This window comes from Sciurus carolinensis, chromosome 7, assembly GCF_902686445.1.
Source record: "Sciurus carolinensis chromosome 7, mSciCar1.2, whole genome shotgun sequence".
NCBI classification, from domain to species: Eukaryota; Metazoa; Chordata; class Mammalia; order Rodentia; family Sciuridae; genus Sciurus; species Sciurus carolinensis.
This window is the reverse complement of record NC_062219.1, coordinates 52,718,324-52,733,963: the sequence shown is the minus strand read 5'-3', so window position 1 is coordinate 52,733,963 and position 15,640 is coordinate 52,718,324. Positions and strand designations below refer to the sequence as shown.

The 15,640-nt window shown below is 37.7% G+C and overlaps 1 non-coding gene across 1 annotated transcript; it reads left to right on the top strand.

The window, feature by feature from the left end:
- Positions 1-5,989: 5,989 nt before the first annotated feature.
- LOC124989878 (U6 spliceosomal RNA) lies at positions 5,990-6,095 on the top strand. Its single transcript, XR_007109686.1, has one exon. It is a non-coding gene; the product is annotated as a U6 spliceosomal RNA (small nuclear RNA).
- Positions 6,096-15,640: the final 9,545 nt, after the last annotated feature.

The following is a 15,640-nucleotide window of genomic DNA, read 5'->3' as shown; positions in this document are numbered from 1 at the left end:
TCCCCCTCCCCATGCAGATTGCCCACTAGCTGTCACAAAATACAAGAGGAGTACAAGAGAAGGAGTGATTAAAAAGTGGAGGAGGCGACAGATTCAAGCTCTTTCCAGATCATATCTAGCTTGAGGAAGGACAGGTGCTGGAGCTATGTTCTACTTTTTCATACCTCTTAGTGCCTGTACAAATGTGTTGAGTGAAGGCATGCACTTTTACTCCTGATCAAAATCTACAAGCACCATTATTTATTATGGTGGTGAAAGATGTTGCAGAAGTAGCTGGCGCAGATCCTCATGCTGCCTCTCATCCACTGCAAGCATTACCAGAATGTCATGTCAAGGAGGTGCAATTCCGAGCATATATGAGGTCCTGGGTTTGGGGGATAAAGAGGTTTTTGTGAAAATGTAACGTGATAATTTGGTTAAAACCTGGAACGATCTTCATTAAAAAGGAAGTAGAAAACCATCAAAGAGTTTAGGCAGGAAAGAAGGGCTTTGTGCTTTTATGGGGCATCTTGTTTTTCGGGGCTGTTTTCAAGGTGATTCTCTAAAAGGTCTTAAATTTGGGGGGTGATTTGGAAGGTTTTGGTTATCTTTTTCAGAAAAGAAAGAAAGGGTTAAAGAAACATTTCTGGGTTTGGGGGTGAGTCTCAGTGGTGGGGTACATGCTTAGTATGCATGAAGCCCTAGGTTCTTTCCCAGCACCATGAGAATTACCTGCCCACCAAAAGACATTTCCATTTGTAGGTCTAGTATAAAACTTCTTAAAATATATTTAGTAATCTCTGAATGCTATTCATTTCCTGATTCTGCCTGTTAATCTCACCCTGAGCACCAAATGCACATCAGCTTAGCTTGTGGTTTCCACAGCTGTTTTCTAAGCTTCCTGGCTTGCTGCCCTTCATGGTTTCTAATGCATCAAGGAAAGTCTAATTATGCAGCTTTTTAAAAATCATATTTAAAATTATTCTACAACAGTAGTAACAGGAATGATAAAGTTTGTATTAGGGTCCAATTACTAAAATCTTCATAAAGAGTTGGCTGGTCTCCCAGAAGGGCAGAGTGAAGCTGAGACACTGTATCCCCTCACCCAGGAATCCTTTGGCAGCAGCCAAAGCACTCGGCAAAGGAACAGAGGCAGGAATCTGGGGTTTTTGGGGAGGAGTGTTGCCTCTGGGTGTCTTTAGAAGGTGTTGCTCTCAGGGGGAGAAAGCAGTAAGTAAGAACCAAAGATTTTCTGTGTCTTTCTTTTTTTTTTTTAAGAAGTTAATGAGGCAGATGTTTGACAATCTTTCAAAAAGTCAAAGCAGATGTAGAGATGTGAAGCTTTGTATATTCACTCACTCACTGGTTCTTTCCTGCATATATTTGTCCATTCAAATGTGCATTGAGTAGGCACTGAACTAAGTCTGGGATGACACAAGGATGAATGAGTCTCAGTTCTTGACTTTGAGCAGCTCATATTACATGGCCAAAAGGTATGGTGTTTGTGAAAGTAACTTGCAAATGACACAAGGCTACAATGTGTTTGTTATTCTTGAACACTTAATATGGCAGCTGACAGGGAACAGGTGCTCAAAAGTGATCATCGAATGAATGAATAAGGAGCAGGGAGTGATAAGCACTAAAGCAACAAGGCCTAATATGTGAGAACTGAAGACCAGCAGGGCTGAAAACTGAAAGAGGAATCTGCGTGCTTCAGTAAAACACAAACAGAATTCCTTGATTATTCCAGAACCCTAGAACTTCATGTTCTAAACCTTGATCTTCTTGTAAACACAAGACCTTTAGTGACTTCATATTTCTGTGGTTCAGTAAAGGACTACAATCATGTAATTCGTCTACTGCCTTTGCTATACTGTTATTTGTGAATTGGTTTCCATTCTGTAGTCTAATAGGGTAGTTGGATTAGAATAATTCATTCCTGCTTAATTGTAAATTTCTTCAAATCCCAAAGAAACCAGATAAAATGGTTGAACAAACATTTTCTTTTTTCTGTGCAGGAATGTGGTCATCTCCAAAGGGAATCACTAGTTAAACTATAACCCTACGGTGGTGCTTACGTGAGTGTCTGTCTTTCCCCTGTTGACCTTCGGGAAGCTACAATGTCAGAAAATTTAGTATTCAGTTTGGAAATTAATTAGCTTGTCAAATTTTGAGACATGCTAGTTTTGAGAGTCTTTTAATAAGTGTGCCAAATTATCTCCCTCACATTTTTATATCATAAAAGGTGACCATTAATGAATATATACATAATAGAAAGTTTTCAAAAACTATTTGGCTATCAAAGCCCATATCACTCTTAATTTGTGCCAAGTCAGGGAAGAAATCCCAGACTGAAATGTAGCCAGAAACCACAGTGCATAAAAGTTTAACAGTCCTCCTCTATTTCCAGAAAGAACTGGAGAGAAGTCAAAACTTAACCTTAAAAGCTCATAACTGATTTATGATTATAATTGTTGCTCAAAGCTATCAGGTGATATAGAGATGAACTACTGCTGTAGAAATTTAGTATTTTCCCAAAAGATTACTTTTTTTTTTTTTTTTTTGCAATGCTGGGGATTGAACCTAGGGCCTTGTGCTTGCGAGGCAAGCACTCTACCAACTGAGCTATCTCCCCAGCCCCCAAAAGATTACTTTGAGGGTAAATTTATCATAAGTGATAAGGAGCAATTCTAGATTAAAATATTTTTTACATATATGATAAATAAATACTCCTTATTGAAAAATTAGAAAATGCTGGATGCTGTGGCACATACCTGTAGTCCCAGTGACTCAGGAGGCTGAGGCAGGAGGATTGCAAATTCAAAGCCAGCAACTTAGCAAGGCTCTAAGCAACTCATTGAGACCCTGTCTCAAAATGAAAAAATCAAAAAAAAGGAGTGGGGATGTGGCTTAGTAGTTGAGCACCCCTGGGTTCAATACCCAGTACCAAAAAAAGAAAAATTAGAAAATGGAGATAAACAAAAGGGGAAAAAATACTTCAAATTCAATCACAATCACACATACTTTAAAAAAAAAATTACTTATTTATTCTTTAATTTTTTACAGACTGCATTTTGGTTCATTGTACACAAATCGGGTATAGCATTTCATTTCTATAGTTGTACACAAAGTAGATTCATACCATTCGTGTAATCATACATGTACCTAGGGTAATGATGTCTGTCTCATTCCACCATTTTTCATTCCTCCTCTCATTTCCTTCTACATAATCTAAAGTTCTTCCCTTCTTCTTTCACTCCCCACCCACCCCACCCACATATGCTTTTTTTTTTTTTTTTTTTTTTGGCAGTAATTTAATTTTTAAAAATTTTGCAAAATTAAAAAAGTTGGGTAGGGCCAGGGATGTATGTAGCTCAGTGGTAGAGAACTTGTCTAGCATGTGTGAGGCAGTTCAATCCTAGCAGAGGAAAAAAAATGTAGAGTTATTATATTGCTTGTAACAGAAAAAGCAGAACACAAATTGAAACTTCAGTTCTCATATTCCTGTATTTGAAGATGTAATACCTAGAAAGAAGTGGAGGTGGAAGCTTACACTCATTTTATGTTACAAAAAAAAAAAAAAAAGAAAACTTTGGGGGAAAATGATCTCAAAGCATGTTTCATATGTTACCTTAAATTATATTCCAGAAAACCATTTTAAAATCTTGTAGTTTTCCTGTTCTTTTTTTTTTTTCTTCTTCTTTTTTTTCTTGGTACTGGGAATTGAGCCCAGTGTGGAACTACCTCTGGTCTTCTCCCACAGTTCTTTTATTTTTCTTTGAGAGAGGGTCTCACTAATTTGCCAAGGCTGGCCTCAAACTTGTGATCCTCCTGCCTCAGCCTCCATAGTCTCTAGGATTACAGGCATGCTCCACTGTGCGTGGTTTCCTGTCATTCTTGATTCTGACTTGTGGCCATATCTGTATTCTGAATCTAGCTCACTCCTCTCTCCTGATTGTTCTTCTAGGTCTCCTGGTTCTGGAGTCTAGAACCCAGGGGTCTGAACTGATGTTCTAAAGGTCTTCTTCTTGTTCTCACACTATATATGTCACTTATGCATAGAAGCATGTATGGAACACCTGTCAAGTGCCCTACAGGAACTGTGCTGGTTTCTGAGCAGAGATAGGAAAGTAAGACACAATATACCCTTTCCAGCATTGACTGGTATCTTGCTCTAATCTGTCAGTTGTGAAATTTTGATTCCTATCCTTAATTTTGTATCTCAAGTTCAATATCTTGGTTTTAAGTCTTATTGTTTGATGGTGAGTGGGGATGGGGTGGGAAGAATTCTAAGGAAAAATAAATCAAACTCCTTTAGAATAGAATAACGGCATATTCTTTATCCATTAAGAGAGAAATAAAACCCTCCCAATTTTTTTTTTTTTTTTTTTTATGGCTAGTTGATCAACTTGCCTGTCTTCTCTAGCTGCTTCCTCCTTTGTATTTCTCTAGGCTTTTATATCATATATGGTCTATGAGAACACAAACAACAAAAAGAGACTCTCAATTTTGTTTCCATGTTTTCTTGATTTCATTAAATTACCATGACCAGGAAATTATGATTTCTACTTTATTCTGTATAAAAGGGAGTGCCAATCTCACCAGGAGCTTATTGATTGAAAAATACACACCCTTTAAACTTCATTCAGGCCAGGAAAAAGAGAGTAAAGAAGAGGAGGAGATGGTCCTAGCAGAATTAGTCATGGGCCAGTTCTCTGTAGGACTCTCCCCATATCCCACCCCTCCTGATGGAAAGGAAGGATTCCTTATCTTGTCTTCCTGAGGCTGGGCTCCAGGTGACCCTTATCAGGAGTTGGATAACTAATTGGAAGAAAAAATTCCAACAAATATAAGAAATTCCAACAAATGTAAGAGGAGAAACATGGCTCTTATATTCCTGCTGTAATCTTGGAGTTACCAGTTATTTAGGATTTTGAGGAGAATAGCGCCCAAGGGTCCTTAACTGTGAAGTCACAGTGATAGAGGTCAGGGCAGGTGGGAGTGAGGCAAGCTCATCTAACCCTTATCAGATAGGGGACAGATATCTTGCTCTTAAAATAGAAATAGGAAATATTAGTTCCCTACACAAGAAGATAGGCAAAATTATAGGAGATGCAGAGGAAGATCATGCTGAAGATCAGGAAGTCTGGGATCTTGTCACTGTCATGAGTAGATGTTTGTGTGTTCAGGGAATAGTTGATAGACAGTCATTTCATTTTTATCTGGCCTCATTTTCCTAATTTGTAAAATGGGAGAATTGAACTGGATTAGCAATTTTCTTTCTTTTTTAAAAATTTATTTGTTCTTTTTAGATTACATGACAGTAGACTGTATTTTGACATACTACACATACATATATTTTGACATATTATACATATATGTATAAGCTATTCTAATTAGATCCCATTCTTGTGGTTGTACCTGATGTGGAGTTACACTGGTAGTGTATTCATATATGAACATGGGACAGTTATGTCTGATTCTTTCTACCGTCTTTCCTGTTCCCATCTTCTTTCCCTTCCCTTCAATCCATGAGCAGACTATGAAATCTGAATTGGATTTTTATGAGCACATTAAAACCAAACCAAACCAAATCAAATAGAATGTGCTGTCTTGTACTTAGTAATGTAAAACTTGTTCTGTTAGACTGTTGATCTATTTGTGTATCCATGGGTACTGGATTCTGAGATCAAATGTGTTTCTAACTATGGTTTACCATAAAACATGCTTTTTTAAAATTTATTTTTATTTTTATTTATTTTTTTGGTACTGGGGATTCAACTCAGGAGTGCTTTCCCACTGAGTCACATCCTTAGTTCTTTTTTTTTTTTTTTTTTTTTTAATATATTTTATCTAGAGACAGGATCTCGCTAAGTTTCTCAGGGCCTTGCTAAGTTGCTGAGACTGGCTTTGAATTTGCAATCCTCCTGCCTCAGCCTCTTGAGTCACTGGGACTACAGGCATGTGCTACTGTACCTGGCTAAAACATGTTTTTTAAAACATAGGAAACTTACTCACTTTGGCAGCACATATACTAAAATTGGAACGATATGGAGAAGATTAGCATGGCCCCTGCACAAGGAGGGCAGCAAATTTGTGAAGCATTCCATATTTTTATTTTGGACTAGGCAGAGGGGAGTGGAGGGAGGAGAGGAGCTAAGGGGTTAGGAAGGACCATAGAATGAACCAGACATTATTACCCTGTGTGCATATATGAATAAAGGACCGGCGTGTTTCTACATCATGTACAGCCAGAAGAATGAGAAGTTGTACTCCATTTATGTATGATGTGTCAAAATGCATTCTACTGTCAAGTATAACTAATTAGAACAAATAAAAAAATAAAGCATAGGAATCCATGATTCCTGAGATTCTTTCCAACTGGTGTTTTAGATTTCTTTGTGTTTGCAGAAGCTCCTCTCAGGGATGTGATTGGGAGAAGACGTTTCCATGACGCCTCCCACACCCTCCGCCCAGGCAGGCATTCTGTGTTTTTCCTGAGCCTGTGACATGCAGAGCCCCTCATAGGGTGAGCTGAGGACAGGCTGAGCGGTAACTGTGAGCCATGTTGTTAAATAACACTGTCTCCTTGACCTCTTGTGGGGTTTCACAGGCATGGACCGTTTCTCCCAGGTTGTAGCCTTTTAATTTCACTAGGATGCTTTAGCAGAGATTCTTGTGTTAAGCAGGAGGTTGGACAAAGTAATAAGATCCCTTCTTTAGAAGAAATATTGTGTGATTCTATTAACACAAGAACCATTTATAATTAAGGGTACTTCCAGTAACAGCAATGATAGCAGCACCTCATAGTGAGGCATGGGTCATAGAGGGCTTCCAGTCACTATCCTACTCCATCCCCTCAACAGTCCTGGGGCCCAGTCCGGCAGCTTGTGAGGGGTTGGGACAGGACTTGAGTTCAAATCTCTTTTCCCCCAATTTTGCTTAAATTTCACCATAGAAAATGGAAAGAGTTGATCATCATCAAATGTAAGTAATCAAACACGTTTTTTCTTCTCATAACAGTAGATTTGATTCTGTACAACCCATGTCAACAAACGTTACCTAAGAAGGCCTGTGAAGAAATGGCGGGGAGCACTGCACTGGACAGATCTTTGTTAAGTCGTCATATTTCAGGGTCATGTGGCATGGATGGACAAGGCATGAGGGACCACACACCACCAATAGGATATACTCCTTAGGCTGGAGATACAGCTCAGAGGCAGAGTACTTGTCTACCATACACAAGACCCTGGGTTTGATCCCCAGCACCACAAAATAAATAAATAAAATTAAAAAATAAAAAGGAGGACATACTAAAACTTGAGATAGGTTTGGACATAGAAATAGGGTTGGACATTGTTACTATACACCTATGAAGCTGATTAGTTAAGCCACACTTGTCTTTCCAGATTTGCAAAGATAATGCTGACTGAAGAAGGGTTTCCCCAAACTTCATTAATGACACTAAAATATATCTGAGGTAAACCATAGCACAACTGAAATCAGGCTCTGTGGAATTGTTTTGGGCCACCAGCACTGACCAGATAGAAGTTCTTTTCTCCTCCTTCGCCTCCTCCTTCTCTTTCCCCTTTCCCTCTTTCTTCTTTTGTATTGGGAATGAAACTCAGGGGCACTTTAGCACTGAGCTACATTCCTAATGCTTTTTATTTTTATTTTTATTTTTTATTTTGAGAGAGGATTTTGCGACTGGCCTCATACTAGTGATCCTCCTGCCTCAGCCTCTCGAGTCTCTGGGATTACAGTTGTGTGCCACTCTGCAGCTAGGCTCCTGAAAACAAGTGACCAGACCATGGTTACACAGATGTTAACTGACAGGAGTTCATTTTCTGATTCCAAGTGCTTTTGCCATCATAGCCTGTGTCTTCTATAGATGGAATTGGGGGTTGGGGGTTGGGGAAGGTAGAGAGCATCAGAGTAGCATCATTTAGAGACATTTTCTCTAAAGATTATTCAGTCTTGACCTGGTTTCGAATCACCTAAGAGCCTTTTGATAGTAGTAGTTTGTGTCACACAGGCTTATCCCTTGGGAAAATAAGGCACTGGACAACTCCATCAGAAGATTCAAGTTGGCCTGGCACTACATGAAATTACATTCAAAAACTGTAATGCAAGTTCTCAATTAGTTTTATTGTGAATTTGTTTGAGTGAATCACTCCTTAGAGGCCAGATGTCCCTGGTGAAAGGAAATAATTGGATTCTGGAACATAAAGAGCTGAAGACCAGACTCTGGGCCCATGTCACACACATTAGGTCAGAGGTGACCAAACTGTAACTGTGGATGTCCAGGGACTGTCTCCACCTTATTCTTCAGAAACACCATAGCATAGGGCTCAAGAAACCTGTTAGGACCTCCAAGAGCATAGAACCTGATATACAATATTTTGCCTTTACATTTTAGATAAAAAACCAAAGTATTTGAGGACTGAAGTCATGACATTAGAAGTTGTTAGCACTGGAGCCGGGAGTGTGGTGCATACCCATAATCCCAGGGACTTGGGAAGCTGAGACAGAAGGATTCAAGTTTGAGGCCAGTCCTGGTAATTTAGTAAGGCTCTGTCTCAAACAAACAAACAAACAAACAAACAAAAACAAAAGCAAAAGCTGGGGATGTAGCTCAGTAACACAGTAACACACACATATACATTGTTGCATTGGGAAAAAATGTGTTGAAGTTATTTTCAATCAGAAATGTAAAATGGGGAAATGTGTACACACAGTTAAGATGTGTCTATTTTACAAATAGCACCTTAAAAAAGATATATAATGTTTATTTGATCTAATCTAAACTGTAAAAATAATAAACATATTTTTAAGCCTTGTGTTAATTATCTTAATCTACTAGATCAGACTTTACTGTCAGTGCCAGTAAAAACAAAAAGTAAAAGAAAAGTTAAAAAACAAAAATGCATTTAATTATAACCGAAGTACTGTATTTATTTATTTATTTATTTATTTATTTATGTATTTATTATTGTTTGTTCTATTTAGTTATATATGACAGCAGAATGCATTTTGATTCATTGTACACAAATGGAGTACAACTTTTCATTTCTCTGGTTGTACATGATGTAGAGTCACACCATTTGCATAGTCATACATGTACATAGAATAATGATGTCTGTCTCATTCCACCATCTTTCCTACTCCCTCCCCTCATTTGTCTTTACACAATCCAAATTTCCTCCATTCTTCCCTTACCCGCCACCCCGTAATGTATCAGCATCCACTTATCAGAGAAAACATTTGATCTTTGATTTTTGGTTATTGGCTTATCTCACTTAGCATGATATTCTCCAACTCCATCCATTTACCTGCAAATGCCATAATTTTATTCTTCTTTATGACTGAATAATATTCCATTGTGTATATATACCATAGATTCTTTATCCATTCTTCTGTTGAAGGGCATTTAGGTTGGTTCCACAATCTAGCTATTGTGAATTGAGCTGCTATAAACATTGATGTGGCTGTATCTCTGTAGTATGCTGATTTTAAGTCCTTTGGGTATAAACCAAGGAGTGGGATAACTGGGTCAAAAGGTGGTTCTATTCCAAGTTTTCTAAGGAATCTCCATACTGCTTTCCAGAGTGGCTGCACCCATTTGCAATCCCACCAGCAATGTATGAGTGTACCTTTCCCCCCACATCCTTGCCAACACCTATTGTTGCTTGTATTCTTGATAATAGCCATTCTAATTGGGGTGAGATGAAATCTTAGGGTAGTTTGATTTGCGTTTCTCTTATTACTAGAGATGTACATTTTTTCATATATTTGTTGATTGATTATATATCTTCTCCTGTGAAGTGTCTGCTCAGTTCCTTAGTCTATTTATTGATTAGGTTCTTTGTATTTTTGGTGTTAAGTTTTTTAAGTTCTTTATAAATTTTGGACATTAGTGCTCGATCTGAAGTGTGTGTGGAAAAGATTTTCTCCCGCTCTGTAGACTCTCTTTTCATGATTATTGATTGTTTTCTTTGCTGAGAAAAAGCCTTTTGATTTGAATCCAGTCCATTTATTGATTCTTGTTTTTATTTCTTGTGCTTTGGGAGTCTTGTTAAGGAAGTTTGGTCCTAAGCTGACATGATGAAGATTTGAGCCTACTTTTTCTTCTATTTGGTGCAGGGTCTCTGGTCTAATTTCTAGGTCCTGGATCTATGTTGAGTTGAGTTTTTTGCAGGGTGAGAGATAGGGGTTTAGTTTCATTTTGCTGCATGTGGATTTCCAGTTTTCCCAGCATCATTTGTTGAAGAGGCTATCTTTATTCCATTGTATGTTTTTGGCTCCTTTGTGTAGTATGAGATAACTGTACTTATGTGGGTTTGTCTCTGTTTTTTCTATTCTGTACCATTGGTCTACCGATCTATTTTGGTGCCAATACCATGCCATTTTTGTTACTATTGCTCTGTAGTATAGTTTAAGGTCTGGTATTGTGATACCTCTTATGAAACACTGTATTTAAATTTCTCTAGATTCATCAAAAATATATAACACTATGATGGTAGATAAGATAACCATACAGAAACTTGATCGCTTTATACTGTATTGGCAATAACCTATTAGAAGACCTCATGGACAAAAATTTATTCCCCTAAGCAGACAACATGTGACACAAGCAACATGAAAATGAAATGCCTGAGAATAATCCCAACATACATAATGGGGGGTGGGTAAGGGGAGAATGGAGGAACTTTGGATTGTGTAGAGGGAAATGAGGGGAGGAGAGGGGCAGGGGGTTGGAAAGATGGTGAAATGAGACATCAGTACCCTATGTTCATGTATGATTACACAAATGGTGTGACTCTACATCATGTACAACCAGAGAAATGAAAAGTTGTACCCTATTTGTGTACAATGAATCAAAGTGCATTTTTTAATCATGTATAACTAAATAGAACAAACAATAAAAACAAACAAAAAATAATTTATTATATAAATACATAAATAATAAAAAATAGTAGGGACTGGGGTTGTAGCTCAGTGGTAGAGCACTTGCCTTCCACATGTGAAGCACTGGGTTCGGTCCTCAGCACCATATAAAATTAAATAAATAAAGATATTGTGTCCACACACAACTAAAAAAATATTAAAAAAAAAAAAAAGAGACCATTTGTTTACAATAAAAAAAAAAAGAAATGTTTATTGTGTATCTCTACTGTGCACAGTGGTGCTGTGGTTCAAAGGTTAGGGAGAAGATGGGTGCAGTGGTATACCCTTGTAATCCTAGCAATTTGGGAGGCTAAGGCAGGAGGATCATGAGTTCAAAGCCAGCCTCAGCAAAAGCGAGGTGCTAAGCAACTCAGTGAGACCGTGTCACTAAATAAAATACAAAATAGGGCTGGGGATGTGGCTCAGTGGTTAAGCGACCCTGAGTTCAATCCCTGGTACCCCAAAAAACAAACAACAGCAACAGCAACAACAACAACAACAACAACAAAACAGTTTTTTTATTCCCTCAACAGTACTGAGGTTGGGAAGTTCAAGACTGCAGGCCAAGGGACTTCTTCCCTTGGTAGAAGACAGAAGGACATTTTTGTTTGTTTTGTTTTTTTTGAGACAGCATCTTGCTAAATTGCAGAGAATGGCCTCAAAATTGCTATCCTCCTGCTTAGCCTCTCAGTTGCTGGGATTATGGGTGTGTACCACTGTGCCTCACAGCTTTTTCTTTTACTACCTTAGAAATTTGAGAGAAACAAAGGAAAGCAGCGAAGATGAAAGTAAAGTCAACTCCTAGAATAACTAGAACTTCAGTTTTTAATGTGTAAAACTTCAGTACATATCTTTCACTCAGACTGTGGTCTGGAAGAAAACTTTGTCTTGGAGTCAAACTTTCCAAATAGATAAAATGAGCGACTTTGAACCAGGTTTTGACAAATGACTTGTGAGTTGGGTAGTGATTGATGGAAAATAAAGAAGTTCTCTTAAGGGATAGATAACATAACAGCTGAGGTCAAAGATGTCTAAATTCCCAGATTTAAGTATTTTATATTTTAACATCCTCACCTGAGATTTTTGTGATTAACGGATGCATTTACAAGAATGCAAACATCTGAGGGCTATGGGTGTGACTCAGTAAATCACTTGCCTAGAATGTTTGAGGGGTCCTGAGTTTGATCTTTAGCACAGCAAAGTAACCCATTTAAATTACTTTTTTTTTTTTTTTTTTCCTAGGGATTGAACCCAGGGTCACTTAACCACTGCGCCAAGGCCCCAGCCCTTTTTATGTTTTATTTTGAGACAGGGTCTCACGATCTCACTGAGTTGCTTAGGGCATTGCTAAGTTGCTGAGACTGGCTTTGGACTTGTGATCCTCCTGCTTCAGTCACCTGAGTTGCGGAATTACTGTTGTGTCCATTTGAATTGCTTTGATTCCAATATAATAGTGGTGATGGAAGTCAGCAGAAACAATGAATTACATCATTTGCAATCAACAATAATAATAGTAATAGTTAACATTTCCCAAGAGCTTGCTGTGTGCCAGAGTCTGTGCTAAGTGCTTTGTGGGCATTAACTTTTTTATCCTTTAAGTCAGTCCCCTCTGAGAAATGCCAAACTTTAATCTGAAAATAGGGTACACTTTATAATGCTTAGAAATAATGTTGACACATAAATAGAAACAAGTTTTGAGAATAATCTATAAATAAAAACTATTTTCCTAGTCTCGGTATATGAATACTATACAATATAACAATTTTTTATAAAGTGAAACTTTCAAAATAAACCACATCACATTTCATACATTGTTATGTATAAATAAGTAAACATGTTTACAAGAATAGGATTGTGATATACATATTCTTAAGATAAACTTTACTTTTTAGCCAGGTGTGGTGGCGTATGCCTGTAATACAGTCCAGTTATTCAGGTGGTTGAGGCAGGAGGATCACAAGTTCAAGGCTACCCTGGGTGATGTAGTGAGACCATATCTCAAAATAAATTAAAAAGGGCTGGGATATAGCTCAGCAGTAGAACTGCCCCCCACTGCCCTGCCCAGGTTCAATCCCCAGTATTGCAAAACAACAAAAACAAATAACAAAAAATCAACTTTACTTTTCAGAACAGTTTTAGATTTATAGAAATAATGCAGAGTACAGACAGCACTCATTCCCTCATTGGGTTTCTCTTATTATTAATATCTTACATTAGAATGCTACATGTGTTACAATTACTAAAACAGTATTGGTACATTGTTATTAACTGAAGTCCATACTTAATTCAGATTTCCTTAGTTTTTGCATATTTTTTTTTTTCTGTTCCAGGATTTTTCTGATCCAGGATGTCATGTTTCCTTAAACTGCTTTTGACTGTGACAGTTTTTCAGATTTTAGTTGTTTTTGATGACCTTGACGGTATTGAAGAGTATTTATCAGGTGTTTTGTAGAATGTCCCTCAGTTGGAATTTGTTGTTTTTCTGGTGGTTATATTAGGTTTATAAGTTTTGGAAAGAGAAAAAAAAAAAAAGAAAGACATAAAAAGAAAAAAAAAAAGTAAAGTTCTATTTTCATCACATTGTATCACAAATCACAGATACAGATCACAGATCTATACTTTATCACCTGATTGAAGTAATAGTGTCTGTCAGTTTCCACACTGTAAAGGTACCAATACCCTTTCCATACTGAACTCTTTAAAGGAAGTCATGAAGCATACCCCTATCCTTTTCTTTGGTACTGGGGAGTACTTTACCACTGAACTACATCCCCAGTCCTTTTAATTTTTTTATTTGAGACAAGGTCTTGCTAAGTTGCTAAGAGTCATGCTAAGTTGCTGAGGCTGGCCTTGAACTTGAGACCCTCTTGTAAGAGTCTCCCAAGTTGCTGGGATGTGTGAGCCACCAAGCCTAGCTCTACATACATTATCAGGAATTCTTCCTCAGGAAAGATTTATCTGCCTCCCCTCCCCCATTTATTTTATTATTATTTTTTAGTTGTAGATGGACACAATACCTTTATTTTATTTACTTATTTTTATGTGGTGCTGAGGATAGAACCTAGTGCTTCAGACGTACTAGGCAGGTGCTCTACCACTGAGCTACAACCCCAAACCCCCTCCAATTACTTATTGACTCGTGGGTATTTATTTTAATATTTGGGTTACACTATACATACACACACACACACACATATGTATATATGTCTATATGCATATATACATTTGGACTTTTTTGCCCAATATGTTATGAACAACTTTGAAAGTCCATAGAGGTTAACATAGTAACTTTTAGAGTTTAGTTTATACTTGATTAAACCTCTACTGATTTTACATTTTTGCTTTGATTTTTCCTTATTTCCAACAAGGCTGGGGTAACAACTTTACACACTCATTTTTTGCACTTGTGGGACTACTTCTTAGTTTACTATTTAGTTATTTAGCTTTCCCTAACTGTAGCAAATACCTGAGATGAGATATAAAGAGGAAGGTTTAGTTTGACTCACAGATTTAGAGGTTTCAGTCCATGGTTGGTTGGCTTCATTGCTTGTGGAGCTATGCTAAGCATCATGGGGAGAGCATGTGGCAAATGAAATCTATCCACCTTATAGCCAGGAATGAAATAGAGAAAGAAGAGACCAGGGTCCCACAATCTTCTCTGAGGGCATGACTCTTATGATCTAAAACTCTCTGGTAGGCACCATATCTTCAAGGTTTCACCACCTCCCAACAGGAGGTGCCGTGCTGCAGGCAGGGGACCAAGCCTTTAACACATGGGCCTTTGGGGGACATTCCAGATCCAACTTGTAGCTCTATTTTAACTTTATCTCTAAATCAAATCATACTTGAGCTGTGTTCCCTGTTTCTAAGGCACACCCTGCTTTCCTTGGTTTATGGTGTTTCCTCTAGCTGAAAGGCTCCTTGCTTATCTACTGAAGTCCTGTGTACCTGTCAGCTCAAAGACTACTTGCAGAAGCTCCTCCTTAGTGTTCTGAAGATAATTAAGGGTTCCATTATCTGAGTTTCATTATCACAGAATTTAAACGGCTCACATCTTCTATCCCAGGACTCTTTTTTCCCTACTAGTTTAGCTTCAAGAGACAGAAATGGGACCAATTGCAGGTAACTGTATACTCCTCCACAGTGGTGGGCACAGAAGCACATAAATGGTTGGCATATTTTGACTTTGGTCGAAGTGAAGAATTTGAGTAAATGAGAAATTAATAATTATCCTCAATATTGCACAGCCAGTTACTTACTTTTTAGGTATGCACATTGACATTTCATGTTCAGGGAGACAGAGTTGAATATAGGTTTTAGTATCTGTTTAAAGTAAAATCAACTGTGCATATTTGAAAAGTAATGTTTTCTGGCTATCTCTCAAAAAATGTTTGTTGGTTGAAGTCTTTAGAATTTTAGTCTGTCTTCCAAAATGAGCATCTTCAATGTGCCAAGTATTCAAAGGAAACTGTATACGAATGCAGACGGAATGAAGTAATTAAATAAGGCCTCTTTTCTTCCGATTTTCTAAGTAGGCAAGTGGCATAATGTATTTTATAATTAGCACGAAGAAGTGAACAACAACAACAACAAAAAAAAAAAAAAAAAAAAAAAAAAAAAAACAAGAGATGTTAGTTTGTGAGCTGACAGTGAGTTGGGAGTAAAGACCCAGTGCTACTGAGCGGCTGACCCAACTCGTACCTAGGAGGAGACG